This window comes from Crinia signifera, chromosome 8 (assembly GCF_055691185.1).
Source record: "Crinia signifera chromosome 8, ASM5569118v1, whole genome shotgun sequence".
NCBI lineage: Eukaryota > Metazoa > Chordata > Amphibia > Anura > Myobatrachidae > Crinia > Crinia signifera.
Window position 1 is genome coordinate 133,834,699 of NC_139224.1, and position 17,954 is coordinate 133,852,652.

A 17,954-nucleotide genomic window follows, 5' to 3' on the forward strand; every position below is an offset into this window, starting at 1 on the left:
GGGACCTGTCATCTGCAGTGTACAGGCCTCAGGACAAACAGAAGCAGCAGTGGTGAGCGGCAGAAGGTGGTTGCCAGCAGCTCAGCCATTGGCTGTGGCAGCCCCCCTCCTTATAAGAGGTAGTAGCTGCTGCTGGGCGATCAGAACACTGTGCCGGAAGAGAGGAGGGGGCCTGCCAGAGGAGGCTGCATGCAGGCCTCCTCCTCCTCTCTTGAAGCGCCCCTGCTTCACTCATATACTTATACTGTAAGACCAGTAACGTTGTAACAGAGAGGTGTTGTAACAGTAAAATCTCCTGCAGTAAATTGAAGTTATGTGCTCCAAGCATTATTGCCTACATAATAAATTAGTTGTGCTCACATATATATATACTTTACTATCCAATGACTTTAACTTTACTCTTATGTTTTGCTGTGTAAACATATGTGGATTGTAAAGACCAAACATCAAAAATAAAGCATGGGGAAAAGTAAATGCAATTCTCCTAAGTATGTTTCTGTGCCTTACCCTCTGTACATGCATTTGGGATACACTCGGGATAAACTTAACACTTAAATTTGTAGTAAAATAAATTATTTTAAAATCTAAAAGATCATTTGCAAAAATGCAAAGATGTGACAGCTGCAGTGCAATTGCCTTGACGACAGAGATGTATCACTTTGCATCGTTACTGAATGGAGTTGGCACTGTCTTAATTGTGGGCTACACACATGAATGCTTTTAGTTATTTACCTACATTTAAAAATAAAATGTGTTTTCTTTGTGGAGTCAGATGCCAAGGATGGAAAGGGAACATTTCCTTGTCTAGCCATGGTTTGCAAAGTTTTTATAGGTTAAAATAATATGCCTTATGTTAGGGCAAATTGGGTGGTAGTCTATTCTTTCAATGTGAGTCTGTGACCCATTTAATACCTTATTATTATCCATCATTTATAATATGGATCCACAGCACCCAATTACAAAGTGCATAAACCGAAAGAAAAAAAAGCAAACAAGGGAAGAGGGCCTTACTCGTGAGAGCTTACATTCTAAAGGGTAGGGCGTACAGACAGGGGTGACACAATTGAGGCAGATAGTGAGCGTGGAACAGAGGGTTAGGATGACATTTGGCTGGGATTGGTGAAGAAGGTGGTCCATTTGACGTTTTGTAGAGATGGGAGAGAGTCTGATAGGGAGAGGTAGAGAATTCCAGAGATAGGGAGCAACACATGAATAATCTTGGGGTTAGAAGTGCGAGAAAGTAACCAGTTGGCAGGAGAGGCAGCGTGCATAAGCGGAGAGAAGAAGACAGGTAGGAGTGTAAAGGGAAATACGGTCTTACATGGGAGAGGAGTGGGTGAGGGTTATTGTAAGTAAAGGCCCATACACATTGGGCGGTTTGAGCTGAAAGCAGCTCACTTTCATCATTTATCGGGATGGACGGCTTTCCATAGCGCCCTGCTATGGGAATCTGTTCTCCCTTGCAAAAATCGTCTAGATGGGCGAAAATCGCTCAGTGTGTATGCACCTTAAGTGTGAGAAGCTTGAATTGGATTCTGAAAGGGAAGGGAAGACAATGCACTTTGTCAGTATGATGACACGTGATAAAAACAGTCCAAAAGTAGATGGACTTTGCAGTAAATGTTTTAGTCCATCTGTATTGGGCTTTCCAGTAAGTCACAAAAGGTAACACATAGCAATTTGCCAGGGAAGTCAGAACATCATTGAAAATTGCATAATGTGGACATACTGTATTGTTAGTTATGTATGAAAACAAATTAGCATGTTTGTGAAATCACAAATGTACTGAACGCCCACACATTTAGGTGTTATTTGCTGGCTTTGTGCATTTCACACCTGCCAAGGGAGTGCCAGAGATTCAACACAAAGATTTTATCTAAACAACTCCCTGTCACATGCTTGATTCATTTTTCTATAATGAGTTTATTTGGGGTTATGTGAGGTCCAAAAATAGAGACTGCTTGGCTGAGTGGGGTCAGGTACTCACATTGGTGCTTGATGGAGCTATTCAATTGTTCAGGCACGTACAGCCACTGATGTTGACATTACTGTTAAGTTTTTATGTCATTTGGACAGGCTGGTAACTAGTATTTTATATGTTTACTACTGTATATTGTCTTCTAAGTTATCATAAATCTTTCCTACAATGCATAAAAGAAACAGAGGTCAGAATGTGATTGGTTGTGACAAGCAACTCACAACCAATCAGATGCCAATATTTGCATCAGCATTCAACCTGCAGCCAATAAGAACACATGCATATGACAGTTAGGCAAGCTATTCTAGAATATATAGCATCTGCTGATCAGGTTGTTGTCAGGGAACATTCCACATCTATGATTAGGATAGGGTTATATGGGACAAACCACAAAAGAACTCACACTGGGTGAGTGTAGCAGCGCTCAATTCAATGAAAGAAACCAGTGTTTGAAAAAGTATAACAATTTTACTGTTGATTAAAATACAATATAAATAACATATAAAAACAATAATAACAAGAATGGTATAATGGAAAAGGGGGGGGGGAAATAAACGTAAATTGGAATGAATGTCAAAAATGAAATAATAATGAATATGTGCCCCGCCTCAATGGACACGTCGGAGTGAGTTGTGTCGACACTAGTGTTAAAGAAACAGGTAAGTACACTTTAACAATAATTTGTCGAAGATCCTTTGGATGTGAATTTTACTGGGAGTCCTCACGATGGTTACGGCTTGTTGGACAGCCGCTGGAGGGATTGAATACCGCTTGGAATGGAGCAGACCTTAGGTTGGTGCGGAGCCGATCTTGAGGGTTCAGACCACCGGATTGTCTGCAGCGATAGCCCAGATGGAAATATATGTAAGGCAATGTAGAAGTGGCTTCCGTGCTCAGTGGCAGTCCACACTGGTGTGGATGTTGTTAACCAGTGGATCAGATGCACGGTGTCCGCCAAATAAACGTCCAGTCAGATAAATGAATGGATAGAGGTCCAAATGGAACTGGGTGTCACAGCTAGGTCCAGAGGTGGGGGGCAATCACCTAACGCGTTTCACTGCGTCCTGCAGCTTTATCAAAGGTGTGGGGGACTGTGAGACTAAACCAGGTATATATACCATTCTTAATGAAACAATCAATACACCTGTCGGTTCAATTAACACTTCCAATACGAATACCATATAAAATATTAATATAGAAATCCCAGTTGTCTGAAACAGCCAAAAATACTTTCTCAAACATCCACCTCACCTTCAGACTGGCTCCCTTCAAAACCATTGGGCTGCTACAAATGTGGCAGAAACCAATGTATCACCTGCGATTTTATTTCTAATAAAGTAACTACTATAAATACACCCACTGAGAGGATTAAGATAAAGGGGTTCATAAACTGCAATACTGTTTTTGTTATTTATCTCCTCACGTGTACTTGTAACTTAAAATATGTGGGCAGGACCACACGGCCTTTAAGGGCCAGGTTCCTTGAACACTGCCGAAATATAATCAAAGGCTCGCTACTTCATAGTGTATCAAGGCACTTTGCCAAATACCATGCAAATAACCCCAAACATCTAAAATTAACAGGATTGGAACATGTGCCACCCACCAAAAGGGGTGGCGACAGGTTCCGTACTCTATGCAAACAGGAGATTTTTTGGACCTTTAAAATGGACTGTCTTTTCCCAAGGGGTCTGAACGAGGCAATGGAATTAAACATTGTCTTGTATATCCCTCCCCCTCCCCCCCCCCTCTTTCTTTTCTTCTTTTTTTCTTTTTTTCTTCTTTTTTCTTCCCCCCCCCTCCCCCCCTATTTTTTATTAATTATCACTATTAGTATTATCACTATTTTTTATTTATTCATTTAATTCTTATTATTTTTCACTCATTTATCTATATATCTGAATTTTCCTATTATCATTATTTTAATGCATATAAAGTGATTTAACCATATAACATCACCCGTTGCTCTTGCTCATCTCTGAAATTAATTATAATAATAATAATAATAATAATAAAAATAAAAATGGTAAGATTCATTATAATTGATCTCTTCTCTCGCTTTACTCTGAATAAATACAGGATTCTAGGATATTTCTTATTCATAAAATAGTTACATTAGTAACATTATTAAATGCTTTGATCTCTAGTAAATAGACATCATTTCTATTTAAAAATGTCCCTTTCAGTATTTTGCATTATTTGAACATTTCGTACAGTATAATTATTGTTCTTGTAATTCTATTGGATTATAGGGTAATTGTTGTACTTTCTATCACGTGATCGCAGTTGTGGAACGCATTATGCGCTCCACACACTCATACATGCATTGTTACGTTTGGTCACATGACCTTATCCCCCCCCCCGCCTCCCTCCGCCCCTTTGCCTTGTTTTATGTCCCTTTATGTCTATTTATTTTGTGTTGAAAGTATCCGTTTATGCTTACTTTTATTGCGTGATGTATGATCCAAAAAATTTCTAGCCTTTTTCTAAATGCTCCTATACCTGTATTATTTGTCTCCTTATGCAAATGTTACCCGTTTATCACCCCCTCTTCCGGGATTTGAACGGAAGCCATCTAGCTCAGCCGCACGGTGGAGCGCATGTGCGTTCCAAGTACAGATTACACCGAGCACACATGAACCTGGCTGAGTCCCCCTTTCACTTCCGGGGTGCGAGCGGAAGTATTTTAGCCTTACTATGGAACGCATATGCGTTCCTTCTGTACAATGATCCCCAGATTAGCATCGTCTAATTATTTATTTATGTGAGTCGCTCACTCACCCCCTAGTCACTCTTATTATATGGTGAGGCTGGTATCATTTTGTACAGAGGGACGATTATTCTTATGCTTCTCAATCTATTCCGATCACGTGACCCACTTTAGTCACATGACCGGAGCCAACAATGGGGATTGTAATAGAGGTAACCCACTATCACTATTTTTACATATTTCTGTTGCATATTTTTGGTCTACATCAATCACTCTCATCTTATATCTTGGATATATGTCTGCCTCCTGATTTCTATATTAATATTTTATATGGTATTCGTATTGGAAGTGTTAATTGAACCGACAGGTGTATTGATTGTTTCATTAAGAATGGTATATATACCTGGTTTAGTCTCACAGTCCCCCACACCTTTGATAAAGCTGCAGGACGCAGTGAAACGCGTTAGGTGATTGCCCCCCACCTCTGGACCTAGCTGTGACACCCAGTTCCATTTGGACCTCTATCCATTCATTTATCTGACTGGACGTTTATTTGGTGGACACCGTGCATCTGATCCACTGGTTAACAACATCCACACCAGTGTGGACTGCCACTGAGCACGGAAGCCACTTCTACATTGCCTTACATATATTTCCATCTGGGCTATCGCTACAGACAATCCGGTGGTCTGAACCCTCAAGATCGGCTCTGCACCAACCTAAGGTCTGCTCCATTCCAAGCGGTATTCAATCCCTCCAGCGGCTGTCCAACAAGCCGTAACCATCGTGAGGACTCCCAGTAAAATTCACATCCAAAGGATCTTCGACAAATTATTGGTAAAGTGCACTTACCTGTTTCTTTAACACTAGTGTCGACACAGCTCACTCCGACGTGTCCATTGAGGCGGGGCACATATTCATTATTATTTCATTTTTGACATTCATTCCAATTTACGTTTATTTCCCCCCCCCCTTTTCCATTATACCATTCTTGTTATTATTGTTTTTATATGTTATTTATATTGTATTTTAATCAACAGTAAAATTGTTATACTTTTTCAAACACTGGTTTCTTTCATTGAATTGAGCGCTGCTACACTCACCCAGTGTGAGTTCTTTTGTGGTTTCTTTCTAGTGGGGAGTGACTACCCCCACAATTAAGCAGCAGCTCTTACCAGAGATACAGCTCTTTGCAAGGCGCCTGATTATTCCTAGTGAATACTTTTTTGCCCTTATATGGGACAAAGCCAATGTCGTGGTCTGAGGAGAGGAATAGAAGCAAGCAGACCCTAGAACTTGGGTCTTCAAACTGCGGCCCTCCAGATGTTGTCCCAGCAAGCATTGCCCCATTTTTTCCTATAAGAGCATGCCAAAACTGTCAGGGCATGCTGGGACATGTAGTTCCACAACATCTGGAGGGCCACAGTTTGAAGACCCATGCCCTAGAGTGTATGAGAATGTATGTGATGTAAATTGATCATCAAAATACTGTGAGTTGATTACAGTATTATACTCACCTTTATAGGATACATGGTTTACCCGTCCAACTTGTTTCAAGCGAATGCTCTCTTAGGGTTGAGGGTTTAGTGTGTTGAATATACAGTATGTATGTGGTTTTATTTATGAAAAAATACACATTTCTATCACTTGTGTCTAGATGCAGATTTGGGGTAGGAAGAGACATAAAGGGAGCAGTGAGTGGTAGAAAGGCAGTGGGTAGAGACAATACGAGAGGGAAGAAGCTGGAAAGCAAAGGGCAAGAACCTTAAGAGCATATTCACGTAAATGCAACTGAAGCACACCAAGACAAAGATGTATATACGCCTGTCCAGAGGAATATCTGATGATTTTGAAGATTGGCAGTTGTTTATTGTTGCATGATTGCCCCTGGAACCCTCTTACTGTTTATAAAGGATTAATGTGGTTGTCTTGCCCCATGAAAGTGGGATACAAGGTGGTCACTTGTATCGAGCCTCACAATCTGAGTGGCTCCAGCCACTCAAGTGCCCCCGTCTGCCATTACAGACAAGATAGTAGTCTGATTGGCAGCTTTGTAAACCCAACAGATACACATACAAAAATTTTAAAGAGGCTGTATTGGGTGGGGGCGCGCCTAAAGAAATTTTCTTGGGTTTGATGTTTTTTATTTTAAAAGTTCACTTTTATTTTATTCCCTAAAAATACCCTTGTTTCTTTTCTTTTTTTTAAATGATCCGGGAAAACAAATGGCGTCGCAATGGTGAAAATGAGAGGTTAACATTGGACAAATACAACAACTAAACGAAATTGTGCTAAAAAAAAATAAGGGGGAGGGTTCAGTGTTTAAAGTCACTGACAGAGCGCCTGTTGGGTGTCACGAGTATCCGTGTGTCATACACGTGTGTGTTTATAGGGGATCTTTATTATTACGATTTCTGAGCTTGCCTCCAATTTATAGTTTGCGTAATACAAAAACATAGATTTTTAATTAATATATGGTTCAATCACATATAATGTGATTTTGGGGCATGGTGATGTGGCACAAAATGTGAATTTAAGGTTCAGTGATATGGCATAAAATGTGAAATAGGATGCTCTATATATTGTATGGCTGATACTAAGATGCCCTCTTTATTCAAAAATATGACATGTAGGTAACGTATACCAAAAAAATGCATTATAACGCACAATGGCCCTCGTTCTGGTTGACTCGCAAAGCCACATATTTTGCAGCTTTGAGAGCCAATTAAACGCCGCCCACTTGCCGTAGGCACGCTGAATTCCCCCACACACATGCTAATGGCTGTTTTGCATAAATGTCTTGCCCCTTGCGTGCGGGGCAGAATCATTCGATGGTCGCTGACCATTGGATGACTTCTCAAGCGCACACAAATCTAAGTCAGTCTCTGCCCCCTTGTATGTTGGATTCGGTGTAACATACGGTGATGTCAGCTGCCTGCCCCCGGCTCCCCCCGGCACCAGCGCATTACCATAGGAACGCCCAGCATTTTCATGGGAACGCCCATTAAAAGCTAGGGGTTCGCATGGGGGCAACCAATGTCCGCCACCCCACACCCTTCATCTGCACTGCTGCATGTGAACAGGACAGCGAATAATCAATATGCTGCGCCCGTTTGCACAAAGAGGCTGCACATGCGCATAAACAAAACATTGCTCACCTGTGTGAACGCGTGGTGGAGCCATTCAATCAGAATTTTGTCAGTCCCAGGCCCCAAAATTTCTGATGGCAGGCCTGGTGTTGGAATCTAAGTGAGAGTGTGGATGCCCCAAAGTAGAACTTGAGGAGTCTTTAAGTAGTTTTATGTGGCTAAACCCTGTATATTTCAGCACGATAGGCATGGGTGCCCAAACACAACTGAATTGTGACCATTGCCAAGGTCCCTAAACAATTCCTTTTATAGATGCCCAGAAACAATTGAATTGAATGTGCAGTGAGCAATTTATTGCATGTTTGTTTTGTATGAGCACAAGAACAATACTGATATTGCAAAGTTGAATGTTTTATCCCATTACCTGTTAAATATTAGGTAGTATCTCCTATATATCACTCTGCAGAGAGCAGTGCTATTATGTATGAGTGCTTCCAGTAAAGTTGTGAGCCTTCACAACATTTTGGACAGTCAATAATTTATTATACCTGTGACCTATGCATTGGAACCACAGGTGGTATGGGTTCCTATGCTGTGTCTACACATTATTATGGCTAACATATATCTTTCATGGGTTGGGGAGGGTAAAATGCAGTTTATTTTTTGCATATCCAGCCAATTACAAAATGCTGCATAGAATGGTTTTCTGGAGTCCACTCCAAACTCTTTAAAGAAGCTGTTGATAAAACGGTAATATGTGGACATACCAGAGGCAGAACTCTGGGAGGCAATGGAGTCATCTACCGCCTGGCTCCTGCTCTCAAAGGGGCACCTCTCCCTGGAAGTTTAAATCAGTTATTTAAAAGCCAACGATATTGCTTCTGTGGCTGAGTTCTGAAATATATATACATGTTCTATCGATCGATCGATCTGTCTATCTATATGCTGAACAGAATATATATATATTTTATATAAGGTTATATAGGGTTGTGTGTGTACGTATGTGTGTGTGTGTGTGGGGGGTCACCAATATATATCTTGCCTCCGGGCAACTGGAACGAACTTACGCCACTGGGACATACTGTACATATTCATCCAGCAACTTATAAATATAGTCATACTTATGTTACCTTATTTTCTGCAATGTCATTTCAGGCATATAATAAATCATATAGACATTACAGTGGCAAACGCAGGATTTTCAGAAGGGGGTTTCCAGAGGGGCGGAGCAAAGCACGGAGATGGACACTTAGGTGACCCAGTATATGCCGGGTCAGTTAAAGTATTATAGATATACCAAATGTATAATAATAATAATAATAATAATAATAATAATAATAATAATAATAATAAAATATATATATATATATATATATATATATATATATATATATATATATATATATATATATATATATATATATATATATATATATATATATACACACACACACACACACACACACACACACACACACACACACACACACACACACACACACACACACACACATATATACATACAGGGGCTTCAACAGCAGTGTAGACCCCTGGGCATAGCAATGTATTGGGGCACCTACCGATCCTCCAGCGGTAGGGGTGGGGGAAGCTTTGATGTCCTCCCGGGTGGTAGGGGGTATTATATCAACCGCTCAGCATGTAGGGCCTGGATCAGTAATTTCCACTAATTACACCTTTACTGCACAGATGGTGGGAGATGGGGTGGGAGAAGGGGGCATTGGGCTGAATGAAGGGGCCCTGATACATAACTTCCAGGGTGGTAGCGGATGTTTAATACGCAGAGCAGGGGTGTATAGTGGAGTGGGCTTATTATTCATAATTTTCTGGTAGGAGGACAGCTTGCTTGACTGCAGATATCTCCAGTTCCCAGAAATAGATTTATTAGATTTTAATGGAACTAAAAACTAGAGAATCCCACCTACCAAATGGTATTGGGGACTAGGGGATCAGAGTTCAGGAGGCAGAGCAATCTGCCCACGAGGATATAAAACTACATACCAGGTGTGTGGAGCTGGAGCAGTAACCAGCTGCTGGAAGGCTGATATCTCTGGTTTTAGGAACAGTAGAGACAAGCTTCTAGTGTCCTTCAAAGGGGGAGAATCCCAGCCTTTGGAATCTACCCTCAGAAAAACTCTAAGTCAGACAGAATCAGAAATATCTGACTGGGAACAGCAATTAACAGGCTTGGATGGGGACCACTGCTTTGAAGTCAGATATCTCCGGTTCCCAAGGGCCGAGTTTTAAAATTCTCGTACCCTTGGAAAGAGGGGACCCTCAGCTTTCAGACTAGGGCCCTTAGACTCCTGGGGGGGTTTCTAGGTACTCAGAAACCCTCCCTGCGTGCGCTACTGACATTACACAGAGGCGGAGGAACCTTGGCCTGTCATTCACTGAAGGCTTGCTGAGAATGGGATGCGTGTGAGACACTCCCGTGCCCCATGTCATTTCGGGCATATAATAAATCAAATAGACATTACATACAGATGGATCACCACATCTGATGTTAGGGGGCATATGATCAATAATTATATATATCGCAACATAGCCAAACTGTGTCCAGCATCAACAAAGTGCCGGGCCACACGTTGGAGCTGTGACCAGACGAAATGGCACATCTAATAGAACGGTATTCTATTAAAAGACGAGCCCATCATTCAATTATGTGTGTTTTGCATTGTTAATTGTACTAGACCATTGTCATATCACTACATACCTGTGTCATCCATACATGTTTTTGACTTTATTTGCATGAACTGTTACAGAGAGTAAAAAGAAGATTAAAAATTGACTGAAATAGGCCGGAGATTATGTTGTGGCTGAGAGACTTTTATATTGTAGTGAGTGCCAATAGATGATGGTAGACACGCCTGATTGGTGGTGTTAGACGCACCCAATGGGTGATGTTAGACATGCACAATAGGTGGTGCACCCCCTAATAAAATGTGTTGCGCACGCCTATGCAAGTCACATTGCTGGGTTGGTCAACCTGTATTATAAACTGCGGTGCAATTCACATCATGCCTCGACCCGGGTCCATACATCACCAACCCAGCAATAACCAGGGGACGAGGTACAATGTGAAAGGGGTAATAGTCTCCACAGACCTTTATTCTTTACAGTAGGTAAGTCTGCATTGGCAATATATGTGATTAAGTAAAAGTATTGTTATTGATTTTAAAATCTGTGTTAATTTTAAATGAATTAATTGTGTGACCTGGTAATGAAAATTAAAATTGGCACTGTCTCAAAATCTTAGGTGAATAAGTCCATTCACAGGACACGTCATTCCAAACATGCTGGCTTGGTGCTTTTCACACCTGCCAAGGGAGTGGCAGAGATTCAACCCTAGGGCATCATATACACCTCCCTGGCTCATAATTCATTACTGCTCATTTAATAAGGTTATTCTGGGGCAATTTAAGGTATATAACTTACATGCAGTATCTATTAACTCCTCTCATAAATGTTGCTAATTAAAAAAAAAACATTCTGGTTACCTAAACTTATTTGAATAATAATTAACAGGTGTAATATGTCGGTATCACACACTGTTTGGTGCCGTCTTGCTAAACAATATATATATATATATATATATATATATATATATATATATATATATATATATATATATATATATATATATATATATATGCAAGAAGATAAGGATGTCACTCAGAAACTTTCAATGTACCAATAAATACGCTGACTGCGAAGGGTTAAGATCTTAACCCTTCGCAGTCAGCGTATTTATTGGTACATTGAAAGTTTCTGAGTGACATCCTTATCTTCTTGCATACATCCATACTTTGGATGCGCACCGGAACAAGCTGCATTTGCTATTTGAGAGTGCCAGACCCTTGGACTTATATATATATATATATATATATATATATATATATATATATATATATATATATATATATATATATATATATATATATATATATATATATATATATATATATATATATATATATATATATATATAGTAATGCAGAAGGGCGGCACACTTGATGGAACAGCATAAAATCCTTTGTGCCCTCACCGAGAACCCCCCTCCCTCCCCAACTGGGAGCCCAATATACACCACACGAACAGTACGGCACTTGGTAATAACAGGATGAATCTGCAACGTTTCAATGTTTTATTTACATCGCCATCAAGCAACAAAAAAGAATGTACAAAGCTCACTTAAAATCCCCACGAGTAAACACACCTGCAGCCAGAACCAGTGTACCGAAAGGAGATGCCAATCAATGACTTCATCCACAACCGACCTGTATCCAGATATAGACAAATAAGGCAAACATTTAATAACAACAAAGCACAATACAGTACATGAAAAATGTCAGCACATACTGTAGATCAAGAACATATTATAAAGTAGTAGCACAAACCCAAATGATGGCAGTATACAAAAAGTAAAAAACGGCGGCCTACAAAATAATTAACAGGATGAAACACAAGAGATATTACACAACAGATATTACTCAAATAAATATATGAAAACCCATCTGCTCATTAAGTACCCAGGGAGAAATGGTCCCAAGCCGGTGAATCCAGCTTGCCTCAAACTGGAGTGGTTTTAAAGACCGATCACCACCTCTGATGTTAGGGGGCATATGATCGATAATTATATATATCGCAACATAGCCAAACTGTGTCCAGCATCAACAAAGTGCGGGGCCACAGGTTGGAGCTGCGACCAGACGAAATGGCACATCTAATAGATGAAGGTCTCATCGGTCACCAAATTACTATAAATATTGTATTTCGGGCTCAAACTATTTGAGAAAATTGAATGGCCTCATTTATTGCATCACTAACACCATAATTAAAACCTTCAGCCATAATATGGACCACAAAGACCCTCTGGCAATAGAATATAAGCCTTGATGACATGAAGCTATTAATTTAGCCAGGATTACTGAAGGCACATCATTGTGTTTTTCCGATGTGGAGGCCAACCACATCTTAATTAAGTGATAATCCTGTTTATAGACCACTTGATCATGTGTTCATGATTGGCTTACATTATAGCAATGACAGCTGGACTTCTATTATCATGCTTGAGTCACTACTTTAAGGAGAAAGGCATCCCCAGAGGATTTTGGATTTGGGAGTGTAGATAAGACCTTATGCTGCTTGTAATCGAGGAGTCCAGATGTGAACTCAAAGTCACTCGTGATAAAATCATGGACTTTGTGTCAACACATTGATCCACTTTTGAAATTGACACCGCCATCAATTGGGTTGATAAACTGAACAAACAAGTAAAGACTTCTAAACATGATGTACTATTGTTTAAGAAACAGAAATTGGCTAAGTTAATTTCTGATTATGATCAAGATCGTGTCTGCTTGTGGGTGGTCTTGGATTTTATTGATGATCGCACACGGAATCATACAGATGCCCCTTTAGGGGTGCACACCCACCTACAAAGTCAGCTACCATAGAGTGCTACACCCGTAGGGGTGACCAATGTGCTAGGGCACTACTGAACTGGACTTTCTTTTGTGCCAACGTGCCGGTTTAATATGTTCGACTGGGAAGTCAAAAACAACCCATTGAGCCAGCAATTACATTTACACATACTACACAAAAAGAGTAGAGGACAGACCTATAAATCCCACCGATTCTGTCCCCCCCGCAGTTGGCTAAGTTGCAAGCTAGGTCTTCGTTTGAGCCTTTTACCAATAATGCATCCATCAAGTCACTTACAGTATGTTATACTCTGAAGTGTCTACTAGGGAGTTACCTATGTCTTCCAATAAAATCATTCACAATAATTTAACTGGTAGTGAAATGTGCTGCGCGATATTTCTGGTTACAATGATATCATAAGACGCCCCACTGACATAGGCGGACCAGGATCTTGACACGGACAAGCTTGACATTTTGACAACTCTCTAATGTAGATGTGTACCGTAAGCTTTATCATGATCTTACGTACCATTTCAAAAGTACATTAGTCCCTAGACTTGGGAGGGCAGTTGATGAGGACCACATCACACAGGCTTAATGTGATTCTCTTATTCCTAAATCTCCTGTGGTGTGACTGGTGTCTCTCATTTATACCATTCCCAAAGTTCATAAGAATTTGGCAGCTCACCCACGGATGCCCTATTATTGCTACAAGGGGTTCCCTGTTCCAGAATGTTTTGATATACATTGATACACTATTGCAGCCATGCATTGTTGGTCATGATACATTTTTGATTGATACAACTTAATTTCTTAATTTCCACCTAACGGTTATTTATGCAGTGTAGACATTACCAGCCTATATACTATTATTCCCAATGATGATGGTATAGCGTCTGCATGGGATTGAATACAATAGCATCCTCTATATAGGGGTCCTGATGTTGAGTTAATTTTTGACCTACTGTTGATTTTACTAACCTCCAACTATTTTTTCTTTGATGTGGCCCCATTGTATGCCAATTACTGTATATGTTACATAGTGAATGTGAGATTTTATTCAATGATCCTATGTATCTGGCAGGAACAAGTTCTATGGACTGGTACAAAGGAGGAGTTTTATAACATCATTCATGCCCATAATGCCACTTTTTGCCCTATTAAATTTACACACTTTATAGATCACTGTAGTGTCATTTTTTTCAATGTTCAGGTGTCTATATTACAAGGTGTAATCAGTACTCCGGTGCAAGTCTTCTGATCGTAACACGATCTTGCACTCTAACAGTTTTCACCCTACACAAGTGGTTCCCAAACTTAGTGCCTTAGTGTATCAGAATTATTTTCATGGCAACCCTTAGGCCAAAAGTTACTTATTGAGAAATATTAAATTAAGTAAATTGTGTTATACAGTATGTCATGCTTAGATTCAGTTATGTGGTGAGGGACAGAATTTGTAGCCACCATCTCTGGATTTTCCTATTAAATTGACCATAAATAATTTAAATTGGTCCTGGACCACCAATCCAAGGCACCCCTGCAAGTGTCTCGAGGCACCCCAGTTTGGGAACCACTGCCCTACACCATTAAAAGCCATCTTACCTTTTTATCAATTTGTTAGAGCCCGACGTATTTGTAGTGATTTGACCTCTGCATCAGATTTATCTTATGGTGGATACAATTTTGCCTCTGGGGTACAGCCCTTCTGACTTAAATGCTGCTACCGACTTCAGCTCCAGTGACTTCAGCTCCAGCGACTTCAGCTCTAGCAACTTCAGCTCTAGCGACTTCAGCTCTAGCAACTTCAGCTCTAGCGACTTCAGCTCTAGCGACTTCAGCTCTAGCGACTTCAGCTCTAGCGACTTCAATTCTAGCGACTTCAGCCCTAGCGACTTCAGCTCTAGCGACTTCAATTCTAGCGACTTCAGCCCTAGCGACTTCAGCCCTAGCGACTTCAGCTCTAGCGACTTCAGCCCTAGCGACTTCAGCCCTAGCGACTTCAGCTCTAGCGACTTCAGCTCCAGCGACTTCAGCTCTAGCGACTCCAGCTCCAGCAACTTCAGCTCCAGCGACTTCAGCTCTGCCACATTCCGAATTATTTAAACAAAAAATGCCTTTGGTCAATCATTATAATGTGATATAATACGTGTTTGCAAGAGGCTATGGCTGGTTGTTAGTACTGACCCTATTTTGAATCTTCAAGACATAGAGTTGATGCCATGATATACCCGTGGATGCAATCTGCATAATTGGGCTATGCGCACGGATATACTGTAGCTGGCATGAACTGGAGTGAACTTACTACCTTTCTCACTTGCAAAATGGGGTGCTTTAGGCATAGGTGCCGATTCTCTGGTGCTCAAGGGCCCGAGCACCCACAGGAATTAATGAGCACCCACGTGCCCGTAACTCCAGAGTCCAAATGCCGGGCCACTGTATTTGCTTGTTGAGCCTTTCAGCAGGCTTGAGCACCCACCAGCAAAAACATAAATCAGCACCTCTGGCTTTAGGTGCTTGAATTGCCTTACTTGTCGCTCTTTGGTGACTGATGAGAGCTTTAATCATCCGCACAGTGGGAAGAAACCTTCTATTAGGGCACCATGTGACGTGCACTACACGCTACATTGTCTATATGATAACTTGTCTGTGTGGGCTTAGTTAAATCAGGAAAACCGATTGGACTTTATGAGAAAGCATGGCTGTCCATAGTCATAGTGCCATTTTGTCTGGTCACAACGACCGTATTCCTAGATACCGCGAGTGCGGCAGAATCCTGTATGTGTAGATTTGGGTTAATTTTGAATTAGTCATTCTGTGGTCACAGCTCTCTCATGCACCCCAGGTAATCCTGCGACAGCTGATTCCTTAGTGGTAATTCAGGAGCTCCGTGATGGATGTTTCACCTTTAAAGGCCAGAAGTTATTCGGCAGGTGAGCTCTAAATCAGGAAACAAACATATATTCAGTGTGACTATCATGTGACAGCAGATGCCAGGTAATTAAGAGTCTGGGTGTTAGAGGAGGATTGCAGTGAAACGGGTCCCCTTGACTGTGGGCTGCAAGCTTAAGTGCATTAATCAATCCATGAACTAAAACCCCGTTATTTAATTATGTGTGTAGTGTATGGTGAGTACTGAGCCCTCTGTTTATTTTATGTTTTTTAGATGTTTTCCCAACATCTTGTCTATAAGGTGGCGAGCGAAGCAAGCTGCGAGGACATGCCTGTTTACTGATGGCGGTCACATATTACAGAGCATACAGGATTTGCCCCATAAAAATGAGGAAAAATGCTTTCGACCAATTGTGTGTCTATCATTGTCATATCGCCCTTTGTACAAAAATCCATAAATGTGCAAAAAAGGAATGCAGTTTTAATACTCATGACTTATTGCCAACCATGTGGCCAGCTAGTATCTGCCTGGTGATCATCACACTGCCATGATGATGAGCCTACTTTTATGTGGAAGTCTGGAGCTGCAGCTCCATCCGCCCCATTGTTAATCTGGCCCATAACTACGGGTGTGCGAATGCTGTAGCCGCACAAGGCCTGGGAGCCATTATCCTTGTTCCTCTGTAGCAATAGCGAGCGATATTTTGCATTGCACACGCGCAAACGCATTTCTGTGCATGTGCAGACACCGGGTGCGAACGGCTCCCATTTGCACCCAACAGTGCGGACGGGGGGCGTGGGGGCGTTGGCGGAAAGATGTGCCCATGGGAACCCTGAGCGTTTCATGGGTGTCCCCATGGAAATGAGGCATCACTGGATGTCGGCTGTCCACCCTGCCTTCGCACAAGGTGCACGCAAAGCTAGGGCACCTGAGAGTGTCTTCGTTTTGCCGTCAAGTTCACCAACATTCAATGGTCGGCGACTATGGAATGATGTGGTCCCCGCCCCCTAGGCTGCGAATGGATGTTTATGCAAAACATCTATTTGCAGCCGGGCGGGCAAATTGGCTTTGCGAAGGAGGGTGGGTGGCTGGACGAGCGATGGGTAGGCTTAAAATCACACATAGCGCTGTGAACTTCACAGCACTGTGTGTGAACCAGAATGAGGTCCAATGTGTAGAAAGTCAACCTGCAGCCTAAAGGGTTTCCCGTTGCCACTACAAAGCCACTTCCACTACATGATGGAATATCATCATACTCTACCTGGAAGTACCGCACACTGCCATCAGGCCACACACATAGGCTGCTTTATAGTGAGAATATGGTTACTGCCTCTATCAGGGCGATGCTATTGCTGTCTCACTCATACAGATCCAGGGACTTGGCAAGACACAGGTCACTAGCAGGAGTTTTAATTTCATTTCTTTATATTTCTTTTGTCCTGTCTTTCTATTTTTTTACTTTCTATTTCTTTCTTTCTTTGTTCTTTGTTTGTTTGTTTCTTTCTATTTCTTTCATCCTTTCTTTCTTTGTCTCTCAGTTTACCTTACCGGTTTTACCATTCTCTCTCTTTTTTTCTAGATCTCTCACCATAGATATATGTGCCCCATTAAAATGCAGATATTCTTCGCCAGTCAGAAAAGTTACACAGGATTAGTGGGTCAGTGGTATGGGCACACTCTGCATAGCTTCTTAATGCCCAGAGGGACGGGCAGTCCTTCAGCCATGGGTCCCCAGAGGTTTCCTCCACAGGGGGGTTTTCCTCTCCTGAGTGCTGAAGGATGATTGTTTGTGAATCACAAGGCTTCTGCCATCTTGAATCTCTTATAGGACAAGTTAGTAAT

At 41.3% G+C, this 17,954-nt stretch overlaps 1 long non-coding RNA gene across 1 annotated transcript in view; it reads left to right on the plus strand.

Moving 5' to 3' along the window:
• The first annotated feature begins 4,858 nt into the window (after positions 1 to 4,858).
• Positions 4,859 to 17,954, plus strand: part of LOC146026484 (uncharacterized) — a 45,195-nt gene continuing 32,099 nt past the window's right edge. The window contains exon 1 of the long non-coding RNA XR_014454467.1: positions 4,859 to 5,525. This is a non-coding gene — a long non-coding RNA (uncharacterized LOC146026484). The remainder of the gene's footprint in view (positions 5,526 to 17,954) is intronic.